This window comes from Thamnophis elegans, chromosome 3, assembly GCF_009769535.1.
Source record: "Thamnophis elegans isolate rThaEle1 chromosome 3, rThaEle1.pri, whole genome shotgun sequence".
NCBI classification, from domain to species: Eukaryota; Metazoa; Chordata; class Lepidosauria; order Squamata; family Colubridae; genus Thamnophis; species Thamnophis elegans.
In genome coordinates, this window is record NC_045543.1 from 148,419,531 (window position 1) to 148,436,709 (window position 17,179).

Genomic DNA, 17,179 nt, shown 5'->3' on the forward strand with positions numbered 1-17,179 from the left:
GTCTCCCCCTGGCTTTGCACCCCGCTTTTAGCATGAGGGTCTCTTTACCCCCCCCTGCCGCTTTTGAAAGAGGGTCTCCTTGCACACAATCCCCCCTTTTGGGGATCCCCTCTTTGGTTTGCATTCCCTTTTTCATGAGGGTCTCCCCACTTTTTCATGGGTGGGGTCTTCAAGGGTTTGGCACCCCGCTTTTGAAGGAGGGTCTCCCTCCCGTGGTACCTCTTCGTGGGGGGTCTCCCCCACTTTTGAAGGAGGGACTCTCTGGTTTTGCACCCTGATTTTTATGGAGGGTCTCCCCACTTTCCCGGGTTTTCACCTCCTCCCCCCCCTTTTGGGGTCCCCTCCTGGTTTGCATCCTCAATGAGGGTCTCCCCTGTTTTTCATGAGGAGGGGACTTCAAGGTTTTTGCCCCCTGCCTTTTCATGAGGGTCTCCCCACTTTTGAAGGAGGCTCTCCCTCTTGTGGTACTTCTCTTTTTCATGAGGGTCTCCCCATTTGTTCATGGGGGTCTTCAAGGGTTTTGCACCCCACTTTTCATGGACCTTCAAGAGTTCGGAACCCCGCTTTTGAAGGAGGCTCTCGCTGCTGCTGTACCTCTCTTTTTCATGAGGGTCTCCCCATTTTTCCAGGTTTGCATACAACTTCCCTTTGGGGGCCTCTCCTGTTTTGCATCCCCTTTTCCATGAGGATCTCCCTGGGTTTGCCCCCTGCTCTCCCTGGCGCTCTGCTCGCTGTGACGATCCTCTTTTTAAGGAGACTCCCACTCTGGCACCCTGCTTTCTATGACGTTCTCCCCCTTTTTCACAAGGGCCTTCCTGGGTTTGCACCCCGCTTTCTAATGAGGCTCCCTCCACTTTTCATGGAGGGGTGTCTCTGGTTTGGCACCCCACCGTTCACGGTGGTCTCCCCACTTTTGAAGAACTCTGGTTTTGCACCCCGCTTTTCAGGGTCTCCCTGCTGTGGCATCCCGCTTTTTCATGGGGGGGGTTCCCTGCCTTTGCACCTTAACTTTCCTGACGGTTCTCCCCCACTTTCAAAAGGGTCTCTCCGGTTTTCCACTCCACTGTGGCAGCCCTCTTTTTTCATGAGGGTCTCCCCATTTTTTCCAGGATTGCAATCCCCCTTTTAGGGACTTCCCCAAGTTTGCACCCCCTTTTTAATGAGGGTTTCCCCGCTTGTCATGAGGGAGGTCTTCCTGAGTTTGCTCCCCACTTTTCATGGCTTTTTCCCCCTTTGCCCCAACCCCCCACCTCTTTATAAGGAGACCTCCTGTTTTTTTCATAAGGGACTCCACGGGTTTGCACCCCGCTTTCCAATGAGGGTCTCCCTGTTTTTGGTGAGGGGAGGGTCTCTCTGGCTTGACCCCGCACTTTTCATGGCTGTCTCCTGCTTTGGCACCTTGTTTTTAATGAGATCCTCTTTACATGAGGATCTCATTTTGGCACCCCACTTTCCATGGTGTTCTTCCCGCTTTGACTCCCCACTTTTCATGAGAGCTTCTCTGCTTCTGTACCCTGCTTTTTATGGGGGCCTCCCTGCTTTTGCACTCTGCGTCTCATGACTGTTTCCCCGCTCCCTCCCCCATTTTAATGAGGGTCTCCCATCATTCAGGGGTGCCTTTTCTTCTCGCTTTGTTCCCCCCCCCCCCGCATTTCAATGAGAGAGGAGGGGCTCTGTCTGGTCTTCTTAGCTCCCCCATCCCCCCCTTCTCCTGAGACCACCTGGGGAAAACCCAGCAACTGGGGAGGGTGGGGGCCCAACCCTTAAGAGCCCCCCCCTTCCCCTTTCATGGCCCACCCCTTTGTTTTTCTCCCCCTGTATTTCTGAAGGCTGGCCAAGGGGAAAAAAACGAACCCCCTTATTCTTAATTTAATCTTCCGTGTTATCTTTTTTTTAAAAAAAAATATTTTTATCATCCTGTCATCCTCCCAGAGCTGCTCTGACTGAGTCAGGGGCCCAGCATATAAATTTAATAAATAAATAAAAACAAAACCAGCTCCGCTTCTCCTCTCTCCTCCCCCAGGCAAACAAAAGGATTGGGATCAATTAATTCTCTCTGCTTTTGGTTGAAAGGTTAAAGGTTAGCCAGATCGGATCCAAATCCGAATGACTTGTAAGGCTGCCCAGAGTTGCTTTATAGGTGAGAAAAAGTTGATCTCGCCTGTTATCTCGCACATTTTTATGTGAGATGAGCCGTGTATAAATGTAATTAAAAAAATAAAAATGTAAAAAAAACAGTGCTGTTGTGAGGAGTGGCAGAAATCACCTTTTTCTCATGTAAAGAAGCGGCTTGCTTTAGAATCCACAGCAGACAGGTAAATTCTCTCTGCGGTTACCTGGAGCACTTTTGGATCTTGAAAAGGATCCTTCAAGGGGTGCACTGGATCCCACGGGCCACTTGCCTAATTTGTGTGTCTGGTAAATAATAATGGATATTTCTAAGCTGAGTTTGCATTGGAGGATGGACTGAATGCCTTGTGTTTAGGATCATATGTTATAATGGTGTATTTAATTCAGGGGTGGGGAAATATGGCCCTTGGATGACTTTTGGACTTCAATTCCCAGAATTCCCAGAATTCTGGGAGTTGAAGTCCACTAATATACTAGTGCCTTGCCTGTGTTGGCTCAGGAATTCTGGGAGTTGAAGTCCACAAGTATACTAGTGCCTTGCCTGTGTTGGCTCAGGAATTCTGGGAGTTAAAATCCACAAGTATACTAGTGCCTTGCCCATGATGGCTCAGGAATTCTGGGAGTTGAAGTCTACAAGTCATAAAGGGCCACAGTTCCCCACTTTTGACTTAATTGATTATTTTCATTGGAAAGACCTTACAAATCAGGAACAACTGGTAGGAGAAGGTTGAAAGAAAAATAAAAGAAGGGTAGCAGTGACCAAATGATCAGGGCCCTGCCCCTGTTTTTATGAGGGTCACCCCATATTGCCTTTTTTTTTAAAATGATCAGATCAGTAGATTTCCTTGCTCCTTACATGCTCCTAACATGCTCCTAACAGTCAGGGCAACTCAGAGTTTTAAAAGTGTGGGGGCCAAGTAATTCTGCTATGTATTGATTTGAACTGGAGAGGGAAGGGGTTGTTGAATGGAGTATTTGAGGTGAAATTGTAAAGAAATGAACTTTTAGAATGTGCTTTGCAAATTATTGCAAACTATTTTTAAGTATTTTACGTGTGTGCATGTTGTCATATGCAAGTCGATGGTAGTCCTATGTTGGGTGGTTTTGCCTACTTAACTATTTTAAGGCAGGGGTCTCCAACCTCGGGACTTGTGAACTTCATCTCCCAGAATTCCCCAGCCAGCATGGGGAATCCTGGAAGTTGAAGTCCACAAGACTTAAAAGTTCCCAAGGATGGGCATTCCATTTCAATTCCTTCCTTGGGAGACCAGTGGCTGTTCTGAATGCGCAGGGACCCAAACAGTTATTAAAATATATCTTGCAGCATCCTATTGTTGGGTTATTGTGGGTTTTAACTTCCTACCCTACCTTTGGGTAGATCTCTTTGAGACTGAAATTATAAGCGTGACGTGTTCCTGTTACTTAATTATACTTGCCTCATTTGAAGTGTAGCCAAGGACTTTGGCTGATAGCTGTACTCTTCCAAAGCCAATTAAAGTTGGCTTTAATTTTAGAGCTGTAGCGTGAATCACAGAATTGATTGCAACCGATCACAGGACTTGCTGATTAATCTGAGTTATCAACTGACATCTGTGTTTCTCCTTCGAAGTGCTTAAAAATAAGCCAGAAAGTAAACCAGGATTGCCGTAACCTCACTAGGAAGTTAAGGTTAGGCCAGTGGTTCCCAAACAGCTGGCTGGAGAATTCTGGGAGTTGAAGTCCACAAGTCTTAAAGTTGCCAAGTTTGGGAAACACTGGATTAGGCGAAGTGGGCAGACAGGTGAAGTGAGATGCAAGGTTTCAGAAGGGCTAAAAAAAACCCCACTCCAATGTAGGCTGAAGTATGTGTTTGCATCCTGTGGCTTTTGGCTCCACGTCACGCCAGCTCTCAACTCTCAACGTCCAAGAAAATTTCATGAAACCGTAAACTCTTGTGCATCTTTTCTGTGGGTTGTAAACATAAGACTAGATAAAGGATGCCTGGCCTGAACCCCTTCGGAGGGAGAACCCATAAAAATGAAAAACAGCTTTTTTTAAAAAAAAGAAGACAGCATTGTCAGCCTTGGGTCCCGAATAGGAAATTCCATGCCTTTGTAAGCAAAGAAAAATTAACGTACTCGGTCCGGCTCATCCCTGCCGTATTATGGAAGGCAGATTAGGAACAGAATGGTTCAGCTGGATCAAACCCAGCTCCGGCCAGGCGGCTATCTTTCATCAACCCAGCAGCTGAATGCATGCAGGACAGAGGATGGGGGAATGACCTTGTTTTTCCAGAGAGATGCTCCTTCTATCTATGCAGCAAAAGTCCATTTAGCTCTGTGCTTAGAACCATCGAGGGTGATTTTCCTCAATCCTTATTAAAAAAAAAAAACACCACATATTCTGGAGACCACCATTGCAACTATTGGCCCTGATGCAAATAAAAGGCAGAGTTCTGTAATTCACACAGTAATTATAGCTGTCTAGGAAGCTAGAGAGTTGATTGAAATTTTATGGATAATTTAAATCAGTGTTTCTCAACCTTGGCGACTTTAAGTCCTATGGACTTCAACTCCCAGAATTCCCCAGCCAGCATAGCTGGCTGGGGGATTCTGGGAATTGAAGTCCATAGGACTTAAAAGTCGCCAAGGTTGAGAAACACTGATTTAAATGATGGGTGATGTTACCTAGTTTGGGTCAGGGAAATCCCCCCCCCCCAAAAAAAGCTCAGAGAGCATCAAGGACTCCACAATCCTCCTCTCTGCAAATCCCACCCTTTTACAGTACTGATGGTGTTACTTAGTTGGGTAATGAAATGTCTGCAAGAAAACCACCAAACTCAGAGATCACCAATAACCCCACAGTTATCTTCTTCTTCCTCCACCACCTCTCTGCAAACTCCACTCTTTTCCCACTCTGATGATGTTACTTAGTTGGGTAATGAAACATCTGCAAAAAACACACCAAAGATCACCAATAACCCCACAGTCCTCCTTTCTGCAAACCCCACTCTTTTCCCACTCTGATGATGTTACGTAGTTGGGTAATGAAATGTCCACAAGAAAACCACCAAGCTCAGAGAGCACCAAGGACCCCTCATTTCAACCCTGAACGACAAATATTTCCCTTCATTGTTGGGTAAAGCTTCCACGAAATGGAGCAAATCAATGAATAGCGTAAGGAATATACACCGTAAATATGTGACTTTGATAAAGAGCAAGCCATTAAAAGTCAAAAGGAGGCGAAGGGCTTTTCCTAGAAAAATGTCAGTAGGAAATCTAGTCCTGCCTTTTTGCCTTTTCGCAAGTGTCGCTCCAAAACCTCTTCAGGATCCCTGCATCCTTTGAAGATTTCCTTACCTACTCCTGATCGTTTCTCCATTCTTCTTCCGCGTGAGTTAGGTTTTTCACAGAAGAAAAACTTTTTCTTCAGGGGTTGGTCTTCTGTGGCCACGGTCAAAGTTTTTAGGTTTCATAATCAACCAAGGGGAAAAAAATGGTCCTTCTGCAATCAATAGCTCAGAGGTATCAAGTTCTTTTCTGAACGTGAGACACGAATGTTAGGATTTTAAAATGTTTTTTTTTTTTTTTTAAACAGTGTTTGAGGAAATTTATCAGGCTGCTCCACCTCCCAGAGCTGTAGGGGGAAAAGGGCCCTCTGTGTATTGATCCTGGACAATCTGAGCCTTCGATAAAACCAGATTTTTCTGCAATTCCAGATTCAGAATAGAAGTAGATTTACAACCACGAGAGACCCCGGAATTTCTATCGCTTAGCCAGGTTGTTAAGTGAGTTTTGTCCCTTTCTTGGCACAGTTGTTAACTGAATCACGGCAGTTGCTCAGTCATTAACATGGTTGTTAAGTGAATCCGACCTCCCTCATTGACTTTACTTGTCAGAAGGTCGCAAAAGGGGATCACGTGATTCCCGAGGACATTGTGACCGTCATAAATGTGAGTCACGTGCCGAGTGGCTGGATTTTGATCACGTGACTGTGGGCATGGTGCAAAGGTCGTAAGTGTGAAAGACGGCCATAAGTCACTTTTTCAGTATTGTCATCGGTTCGAATGGTCACTAAAATGGTTGTAAGTTGAGGACTATCTGCATTAGCATTTGGGATCTTAATTTTCAACTATAAATGGATACCAATAAGTCTGTGTTTTGTATGCCCTTTGCTCTTATTCTGATCGATTTTTGACTAAGCTGGTTTCTCCTTAATTCCAGTTTGCTTCTCTCCTTGATTAGAATAGAATAAGAATAGAATAGAATTAGAAATTGAATGGAATGGAATAGAATAGAAATATGGAATAATACAATAATACAATACAATAGCAGAGTTGGAAGGGACCTTGGAGGTCTTCTAGTCCAACCCCCTGCCTAGACAGGAAACCCTACACCATTTCAGACAAATGGCTATCCAACATCTTCTTAAAAACATCCAGTGTTGGAGCATTCACAACTTCTGGAGGCAACTTCTGTTCACGTGCCGAGTGGCACTGATTCACTGATTAATTGTGTTCCACTGATTAATTGTTTTCACTGTCAGGAAATTTCTCCTCAGTTCTAAGTTGCTTCTCTCCTTGATTAGTTTCCACCCATTGCTTCTTGTTCTATCCTCAGGTGCCTTGGAGAATAGTTTGACTCTCTCTTCTTTGTGGCAGCCCCTGAGATATTGGAAGACTGCTATCATGTCTCCCCTGGTCCTTCTTTTCATTAAACTAGCCATGCCCAGTTCCTGCAACCGTTCTTCGTATGAATAGAATAAGAATAGAATAGAATTCTTTATTGGCCAAGTGTGGTTGGACACACAAGGAATTTGTCTTTGGTGCATAAGCTCTCAGTGTGCATAAAAAATACATTCACCATAAATCATAAAATACAACACTTAGTGATAGTCATAGGATACTAAATAAGCAATCAAATAATACGAGGAAACTAAATAAAACAATATAAATTGTAAAGACAACAAGCTTATAGTCATAAGTAGGCCCGTGATGACGAACCTATTCGCATGCGTGCCAGAGTTGGCACGTAGAGCCCTCTGTGGGCACACCTGCCATCATCAGTTGCTCTTCTGGTTTCAGACACGCATGCATGCCAACTAGCTGGTCTTTGCGCGCGCCAGAGTGCCGAAGACCAGCTGTCCGGTGCACATATGCGCACCAGCCAGCTGGTGTTCGGGTTTCTGGTGATCCCCTTCCAGTTTGGGCATTCGGTGCTGAAAAGGTTGGCCCTCATTGAGATAGGTAATAGGATGAGAATAATAATAGTAATACAGTAAATAGTTTGACAGTCTTGTGGGAATTAGTTTTCATGGTGCTTCTTTGGTGAATAGCTTGACTCCCCTCTTCTTTGTGGCAGACTCTGAGATATAGTAATAGCAGTTAGACTTATATACCGCTTCATAGGGCTTTCAGCCCTCTCTAAGCGGTTTACAGAGTCAGCATATTGCCCCCAACAACAATCCGGGTCCTCATTTTACCCACCTCGGAAGGATGGAAGGCTGAGTCAACCCTGAGCCGGTGAGATTTGAACAGCCGAACTGCCGAACTGCAGTCAGCTGAAGTAGCCTGCAGTGCTGCATTTAACCCCTGCGCCACCTCGGCTCTTTTTAATATAGATATAGAGATATATAGATGTAGATATACATATAGAGATATATATAGAGATAGGTAGGTAGGTAGGTAGGTAGGTAGGTAGGTAGGTAGGTAGGTAGGTAGGTAGGTAGGTAGGTAGGTAGGTAGATAGATAGATAGATAGATAGATAGATAGATAGATAGATAGATAGATAGATAGATAGAGATAGGTATAGGTATAGGTATAGAGATATAGAGAGATAGATAGATAGAGAGAGAGAGAGAGAGAGAGATAGATAGATATAGGTAGAGATAGGTAGAGATAGAGATATAGATATAAATAGCAATAGCAGTTAGACTTATATACCGCTTCATAGGGCTTTCAGCCCTCTCTAAGCGGTTTACAGAGTCAGCATATCGCCCCCCAAAACAATCCGGGTCCTCATTTTACCCACCTCGGAAGGATGGAAGGCTGAGTCAACCCTGAGCCGGTGAGATTTGAACCGCCGAACTGCTGAACTAGCAGTCAGCTGAAGTAGCCTGCAGTGCTGCATTTAACCACTGCGCCACCTCGGCTCTGTTTAATATCGGAAGGCTGCTATGATATATGCATAATTTTGTATTTATTTATCTCGTCATGCTTTATGTAGTGTACATTGGAGGTGGTGATCCTTTGAGAGCTGCAGGCAACGGGATTTCATTTTAATGTATGTCGATTAGTGGACACTCAAAAACGACAATAAAGTTATTTTAAGTCTTTTAAATCACGTCGCCCCCAGTCCTCCTCTTCATTAAACTAGAGATGCCCAATTCCAGCAACCGTTCTTTAAAATCTAGTTTAATGAAAAGGAGGATTAGGGACGACTTCCAATATCTCAAAGGGGCTACTACAAAGAAGAGGGAGTCAAGCTATTCTCCGAAGCGCTTGAAGACAGGATAGGAAGCAATGGATGGAAACTTAATCAAGGAGAGAAGCAACCTAGAACTAAGGAGAAATTTCTTGATATTGAGAACAATCAGTGGAACAACTTGCCGCTAGAAGTTATGAACGCTCCAACACTGGAAGTTTTTAAAAAGATTGGACAGCCATTTTTATCTGAAATGGTAGAGGGTTTCCGGCTTCAGCAGGGGGTTGGACTAGAAGACCTCCAAGGTCCCTTCCGACTCTGTTATTCTGTTCTTCCACGTTCACTAACCTTAGCAATGGACTACTGGAAAAAAGCCGATGAGAGAATTTGGAGTTCACCCTAGAGATAATTGTGGCAACTCTTAAGAACTCCATCCTTGGCTCCATAAGAGCCAAGGTGGCGCAGTGGTTAAAAGCAGCACTGCAGGCTACTGCTAGATCAGCAGGTCAGCGGTTCAAATCTCACCGGCTCAGGGTTGACTCAGCCTTCCATCCTTCCGAGGTGGGTAAAATGAGGACCCAGATTGTTGGGGGCAATATGCTGACTCTCTATCTCTACCTATATCTATCTATCTCTATCTCTATATCTCTATACCTATACCTATCTCTCCCTCTCTCTCCATCCATCCATCTCTCTCTCTCTCTCTCTCTCTCTCTCTCTCTCTCTCTATCTCTATCTCTATATGTATATCTATATATCTATATTAAAAAGAGCCGAGGTGGCACAGTGGTTAAATGCAGCACTGCAGGCTACTTCAGCTGACTGCAGTTCTGCTGTTCGGCGGTTCAAATCTCACCGGCTCAGGGTTGACTCAGCCTTCCATTCTTCCGAGGTGGGTAAAATGAGGACCCGGATTGTTATTGGGGGCAATATGCTGACTCTGTAAACCGCTTAGAGAGGCCTGAAAGGCCTATGAAGCGGTATATAAGTCTACTGCTATTGCTATTGCTATCCTGTTCCTCTTTGGCAACCTTGAAGGAAAAAGAGATGCTCAGAGGCTAAGAAGGGGATTTGCCTGCCTCTCTCTCAAGCAGATCTGTTGATGGCCACCATCAGCTGTATCCGTTCCAAAGATTAACACGGTGCCTCCCGGTTATTCTTTGGCACTAGGAATGCTTGTATGCTCTCAACGTAGCTCCGTGTGGCTCTTAAAAGGGATTTTTCTTTTAGCTGTAGTCTTGTTTTCTGTTTATCTGCTGGGAAAATAGATATTTCGGTCTGGTTATACTGGCATGACATAGTGATCGATTTTGATGGGTTCCTCCTGCCAAGTAGAAACCAAGAATTTCTACTTCTAATGTCGATCCAGGTCGTCCTCGGCTTACGACCGCAATTGAGCCCCAAATTTCTGTTGCTAAGCGAGACATTCTACAACAGCGTTTCTCAACCTTGGCCACTTGAAGATGTCTGGACTTCAAGTCCCAGAATTCCCCAGCCAGCATTCGCTGGCTGGGGAATTCTGGGACTTGAAGTCCAGACATCTTCAAGTGGCCAAGGTTGAGAAACACTGTTCTACAACCTCTAGTAGAGTTGTGAAGGGAATCCCTGCCGTTGTTCAGTTAGGTTGTTAAGTGAATCCGGCTTCCCCATTGACTGTGCTTGTCAGGAGGTTGCAAAAGGGGATCGTGTCACACACCCACCCACAGGATGATGCAACCGTCATAAATATGAACCAGTTGACAAACATCTGAATTTTGAGGAAGTGACTGTGGGGGATGCTGCAGCCGTCGTAAGTGCGAAAAGTGGTGGTCATTCACTTTTCATTGGCGTCGTAACTTCGGAACCGTCACCGAACGGACTGTTGTAAGTCAAGGGCTCCACCTGTAGTTGCGATTGAGGACGTGTGTCTTAAATGGGATTGGCACCCGGATACCCAGGTATTTATTTACTCTGCAGTAATCAGCAAACCATAGAGTGGGATTGGCAGAGAAGAGACTTTGTTCCCGATATCAGTTGCCAAGAACCTGTCATGGAAGCTCCTTCGCTTCGGCCCCTCAGCACGCTGGACGGAAGTCAACACGTGTGGCTGCGCTCCCAAACCTTGCCCCAGTGCCGGATAAAATCCTTGCCAGCTGGGTGGGGGGGGGGAAATCTGACTTTTTTCCAGTGCTTTGCCAACCAGTATCTTTTCAATCAATCAGAACAGACCTTGGAGGTCATCTAGTCCAACCCACTGCCCAAGCAGGAGACCCCAGACCATTTCAATCCATCTATCAATCAGAACAGAGCTGGAATAGCAATAGCAATAGCAGTTAGACTTATATACCGCTTCGTAGGGCTTTCAGCCCTCTCTAAGCAGTTTACAGAGTCAGCATATCGCCCCCACAGTCTTGGTCCTCATTTTACCCACCTCGGAAGGATGGAAGGCTGAGTCAACCTTTGAGCCGGTGAGATTTGAACCACCGAACTGCAGATAACTGTCAGCTGAAGTGGCCCGCAGTACTGCACCCTAACCACTGCGCCACCTCGGCTCTTAAAGGAAGGTACCTTGGAGGTCTTCTAGTCCAATCCTCTGCCCAGGCAGGAGGTCCTAGACCATTCCAGACAAATGGCTGTCCAAACTCTTCTTGAAACCCCCCCCCGTGATGGAGCACCCACGCCTTCTGGTGGCAAGCTGTTCCACTGGCTAATTGTCCTCACTGTCAGGAAATTCCTCCTTAGTTCCAGGTTGCTACTCTCCTTGGTTAGTTTCCATTCATTGTTTCTTGTCCTGCCTTCTGGTGCTTTGGAAAATAAGTTGAGGCTCCCCCCCTTTTTCTTTATGGCAACCCCTCAAATACTGGAAGCTGCTATCAGGTCTCCCCTAAGCCGTCTCTTCCTCAGGTTAAACATACACAGTTCCTTCAACCGTTCATTATACAGACCCCTGATTATCTTATTGCCTATTATCTTATTGCTTAGATATTATTATCTTATTGCTTAGAGCCGAGGTGGCGCAGTGGTTAAATGCAGCACTACAGGCCACTTCAGCTGACTGTTATCTGCAGTTCGGTGGTTCAAATCTCACTGGCTCAAGGTTGACTCAGCCTTCCATCCTTCCGAGGTGGGTGAAATGAGGACCCGGATTGTTGTTGGGGGCAATATGCTGACTCTGTAAACCGCTTAGAGAGGGCTGAAAGCCCTATGAAGCGGTATATAAGTCTAACTGCTATTGCTATTTATATCTCTATCTCTACCTATATCTATCTATCTCTATCTCTATATCTCTATCTCTATACCTATACCTATCTCTCCCTCTCCCTCCATCCATCCATCTCTCTCTCTCTCTCTCTCTCTCTCTCTCTCTATCTCTATCTCTATCTCTATCTCTATATGTATATCTATATATCTATATTAAAAAGAGCCGAGGTGGCACAGTGGTTAAATGCAGCACTGCTACTTCAGCTGACTGCAGTTCTGCTGTTCGGCGGTTCAAATCTCACCGGCTCAGGGTTGACTCAGCCTTCCATTCTTCCGAGGTGGGTAAAATGAGGACCCGGATTGTTATTGGGGGCAATATGCTGACTCTGTAAACCGCTTAGAGAGGGCTGAAAGCCCTAGGAAGCGGTATATAAGTCTAACTGCTATTGCTATTGCTATTATTGTTCTCTCTACTTTTCTAAAATCTCTATCTTTTTTTTTTTTTTGTATATTGTGGTGACCAGAACTGGATGTAATGTTTTAAGAAGGACCAAGGGGGGGACATGATAGCAGGATTCCAGTATTTGAAGGGCTGCCGCAAAGAAGAGGGAGGGGAGGGGGTCAGTTTATTGACCCCGAAGGCAGCAGAAGAAGCGACGGATGGAAACTAATCCAGGAGAGAAGGAACCTGGAATTAAGGAGAAACTTTCTGACAGTGAACCAGTGGGACAGAGGTTGTATTGTATTGTGTTTGTATTTTATTATTTGTATGCCGCCCTTCTCCGGGAGGACTCAGGGCGGCGAACAATTCAAGGGGGGAAAAAAGGGGAGCATAAAAAGACAAAATACAAATAATAAAAGTAGACAACAGTCGCACAACCATACATGTCGAGAGGGGAGGGAACTCATCACCCCCAGGCCTGCCGGCAAAGCCAGGTTCTGACGGCTTTTCGGAAGGCCTGGAGAGAGGTGAGGGTCCGAATCCCTGCGGGGAGTTCGTTCCAGAGGGCCGGAGCTGCCACAGAGAAGGCCCTCCCCCGGGTAATAGCCAGATGGCATTGGTTGGTAGATGGTACCCGGAGGAGGCCAACCCTGTGAGATCTAATGGGTCTGTGGGAGGTAATTGGCAGCAGGCGGTCTCTCAAGTACCCAGATCCCATACCATGGTTGTGGGTGCTCCATCAATGGAGGTTTTCAAGAAGAGACTGGACTGCCACTTGTCTGAAGTGGGATGGGGCAAGGATGTCCTGTGGGATTGGGCGGCCTATAAATTTAATTAATAATAATAATGTCAAACTCAAGGCCCATGGGGCTGCCCTGGAAACAGATGCCTGTGGTGCCTCTGCCGGCAAAGCTGAGCTCTGTTTTCTGCTTCGTCCTCCTCCTGCAACACTCTGCCAGCAAAAACGGAGCTCGGGAAGGCTGCGTTTTGGGCCCTTTTGGTGGCAGAGGTGCCCCTGTATGAGTGACGTCAGGCGGCCATGCCAACCCTGGCCATTACTCCTGCCCCCCACCCCCACCCCGAGGGCGAACCCAACCCTGATAGGGCCCTCAATGAAATAAGAGTTTTGACACCCCTGATATCGGGTCTCCTTCTTGAGCAGGGAGTTGGACTAGAAGACCTCCGAGGTCCCTTCCGCCTGTCTTCTGACGGAAGGTCGGCCTTACGAGTGCCTTTATAAAGCTTCCCGTCGTCCTCTTTGATTTGCCTGCAGTTTCGCTACCCTGGTTCTTGATCTTGCATAAGAGTGTTTTTTATTAAAATCGTCAGAGCCCTTTTACTCAATAGATTCTCACTCCTCCTCCAGTCCCTGGAGAGCTCTCCATTATCTCATTAGCTACTTGGGATTCTCTCTAGCAGCCCAGCCTGTCCGCCTCTCTTTGAGCGTTTCACACCCCTGGAAGAGCATCTCTCTCCTCCCCACCCCCCCAAAATCCCTTTCCCAGGTAGATTACCAATTCAAATTGGATGGATCATCCGTTACCCTGATATTCCTTGTCAGTCCATTACTTCCTGTTGCTCCAAATGACGCCAGCAGATTTCAAACGCCCTGGGTAGAGAAATCCACCCACCCACCCACCCGCCCCCCTGAGTCGTATTTTAATTGCAAATGATGCTGATTGAAGATCTGGAATCTTCTCTGCGCTCCTAAGCATGTCTTCTTTGTCTGAGCTGCCCTTGCCCTCATTCCTCCGTAAACCCCAGACCCCCCCCCAATGTGGGGCGAAGGGCTTGGCGACGGACCATAGCGAGTGGGGAAGGCGGGCTTCATTGCTGGTGACAACGATGGGATGGATGGAGGCCACTGGGCCATTCCTGGTCAGCAAAGGGAGAAATACTTCGAAAAAGCATCACGCGGACACGATATAACAGCCTTCCCAATGTTTGAAGATGGAAGAATGGTTTCAGGAATTCGGTATGTCCAGTCTGGGAACGGACGGACATGATAGAGCCAAGGTGGCGCAGTGGGTAGAGTGCAGTACTGCAGGCCACTTCAGCTGACTGCTAGTTTAGCAGTTCAGTGGTTCAAATCTCACCGGCTCAAGGTTGACTCAGCCTTCCATGCTTCCGAGGTGGGTGAAATGAGGACCCAGACTGTTGGGGGCAATATGCTGACTCTGTAAACCGCTTAGAGAGGGCTGAAAGCCCTATGAAGCGGTATATAAGTCCAACTGCTATATGATAATAGTCCAATATTTAAGGAGCTGCCACAAAGAAGAAGAGGGGGGTCAACTTATTCTCCAAAGCACCCAAGGGCAGGACAAGAAACAATGGATTGAAACCCATCAAGGAGAGAAGGAACCTGGAATTAAGGAGAAAATTCATGACAGTGAGAACAATTAACCAGGGGAACAGCTTGCCACCAGACGCTGTAGGGGCTCCATCATTGGAGATTTTTAAAAGGAGACCGGACAGATACTTACCTGGAATGGTACAGGGCAGGGATGGCGAACCTATGGCACGCTTGCCAGAGGTGGCACGCAGCGCCCTCTCTGTGGGCACATGCACCGTCGCCAGGTGCTCTTCTGCTTTCCAGCACACCTATGCACACTGGCCGGCTGGTCTTCACAGGCGCTGGAGCTCCATAAAATGGCCTGAAAAAGTCCAAATACCGCACCGTTTTGGGGGCGTTTTCAGGCTGTTTTCTGGGCCATTTTCAGGCCGCTTTTGGGCCAGAAAACGGCCTGAAAACAGCCTGAAAAATGCCCTGAAACTAGGCATGCATGTTCCAGTTTGGGCCCTCGGTGCTGAAAAGGTTCGTCATCACTGGTACAGGGTTTCTGCCTTGAGCAGGGGGCTGGACTAGAAGACCTCCCAAGATCCCTTCCAGCTCTATTCAGTTTGACTTGAGAACGAGAAAAACCCGAGGAAGAAAAGAGCTGAGCAACCCTCTGGGTGTGTGTTTGTGGCTGTAGTTGGTCTTCGGTTAAGCCCGATTCCTCAGAGATTTTGTGTTAGTCTCGACAATCTGCCACTGTAGATGTGACAGGAGAGCAGTCTTTCTCAATAGTTGAGGGGCTGCCAGAAAGAAGAAGTGGGAGGGGGGTCCTACCTCTTCTCCAAAGCACCAGAAGGCAGGACAAGAAACAATGGATGGAAACTAATCAAGGAGAGAAGCAACCTGGAATTAAGGAGAAACTTCCTAACACTGAGGACAATTAACCAATGGAAGAGCTTGCCACAAGAAGTTGTGGATGCTCCATCACTGGAGATTTTTAAGAGCAGACCGGATAGGCTTTTGTCCGGAATGGTGTACAGCCTCCTGCTTGAGTAGGGGGTTGGACTAGAAGACCTCTAAGATCCCTTCCAACAACGTTGTTAATCTGTTAATCAGTGGAACGTCTTGCTTCTAGAAGTTGTGGGTGCTCCATTACTGGAGGCTTTTAAAGAAGAGACTGGGCAATCATTGTCTGAAATGGCATAGGGTCTCCTGCTTGAGCAGGGGGTTGGACTAGAAGACCTCCAAGGTCCCTTCCAGTTCTGTCATTCTGCTGTTCCATTACGTTAAAAAAAAAACCTGCAGTGCCATTACGGGGGATGCATAGCATCTGAGCTATGGCTACGAGTGTAAATGAGGACCCGGATTGTTGTTGGGGACAATATGCTGACTCTGTAAACAGCTTAGAGAGGGCTGAAAGCCCTATGAAGCGCTATATAAGTCTAACTGCTATTGCTAAATGAATGTTGTGTACTATTTTACTTTTATGTATTGTTTTATGTTTATTGTTTTGTACCCCCCCTCCCTATTTTATGTAAGCCGCCCTGAGTCCCCTCAGGGAAAAGGGCGGCCTATAAATATTAATAAAATCCTAAATGTATTGTGGGCAAAGCAGAATCTCTATAGAGGTCGAATTGAGAATTCCCAAAGAAATCACCATGGGAAAAAGACCGTTTTGACTTGTTACCGTAGCTTGTTCTGTCTGAAAGCGATAGCTCCAGAAACGTAAGCAAGCAACCTTTCTGTTATTTTCTGCGTGCCCCAAAAACATAGATTCTGCAGCCCTTTCCCGAGTCCCTGACTGAGAAGGTTTTATCCAAATGTGCTCTAGCTACTTTTGAAAATCAGGCTGCCTTTCCCAAAAAATGTCAAAGAGCTCATACCATAAAACTCCTGAGATATGATGGTTTTTTCCCCCCCCTCCAAACATTTGACGCTGTCTTTGCCATATTAGGAGAATCAGAGCTACGTAGGGGTGGCTGTGTGTGTGTGTGTGTGTGTGTGTGTGTGTGTGTTGCACAAATGGCAGCAACCCCCTGTTTCATTTCTATTTTCAGTGCTCCCGATGGTCAGCTGTTTTTATTATTTTTCTTTACATATGAAATACGAAGAAAAGTAGAAATAGGAAGTTAGGGGGAGAAGGAAAAAGGGAAAGTAACAGGGGGGAAAGGAGAAAAAAGGCATTGGCTTCAGACTCTTTTTAACACAGTACAAGATTAAAAACATTCCTGCCTTAACCTTTTTGCTTTTTACACAACAAAATCAAAGTCTCGTTCCCCCCCCCCCCCCCCTCCATCACAAGCACAAAACCCAGAAATGAGATCCTGGCATATACTCGTGACGGTTTCAGTCTCCCGGGGATTCACGCGATCCCCTTTTACGACCGTCCGATCAGCCCAGTCAGCGAAGGAGTCCAGATTCACTTAACAACCGTGTTCCTAACTGAAGAACTGCAGCGATTCACTTAGCCGTGGCAAGAGAAATCGTAACGTGGGGGCCTTCACAAATGTTTCGCTTTGTCACGGAAAGTTGGGGGCTCAGTTCTCGTACATCGAGGAGTGCCTGCATTGTTGATGATGGTTTTATCCATGAGCCTTGGTGGCGCAGTGGTTAGGGTGAAGTCCTGCAGGCTACTTCCGCTGCCTGCCATCTGCCTGCAATTTGGCAGTTCGAATCTCACCAGAGGCTCATGGTTGACTCAGCCTTCTGTCCTTCCGAGGTGGGTAAAATGAGGAGCCAGATTGTTG

At 46.4% G+C, this 17,179-nt stretch overlaps 1 protein-coding gene across 1 annotated transcript in view; it reads left to right on the top strand.

The window, feature by feature from the left end:
- The window catches only part of UBE2R2 (ubiquitin conjugating enzyme E2 R2), a 73,154-nt gene that overhangs the window by 658 nt on the left and 55,317 nt on the right, over nucleotides 1-17,179 (top strand). The gene's annotated exons all lie outside the window — the stretch shown is intronic.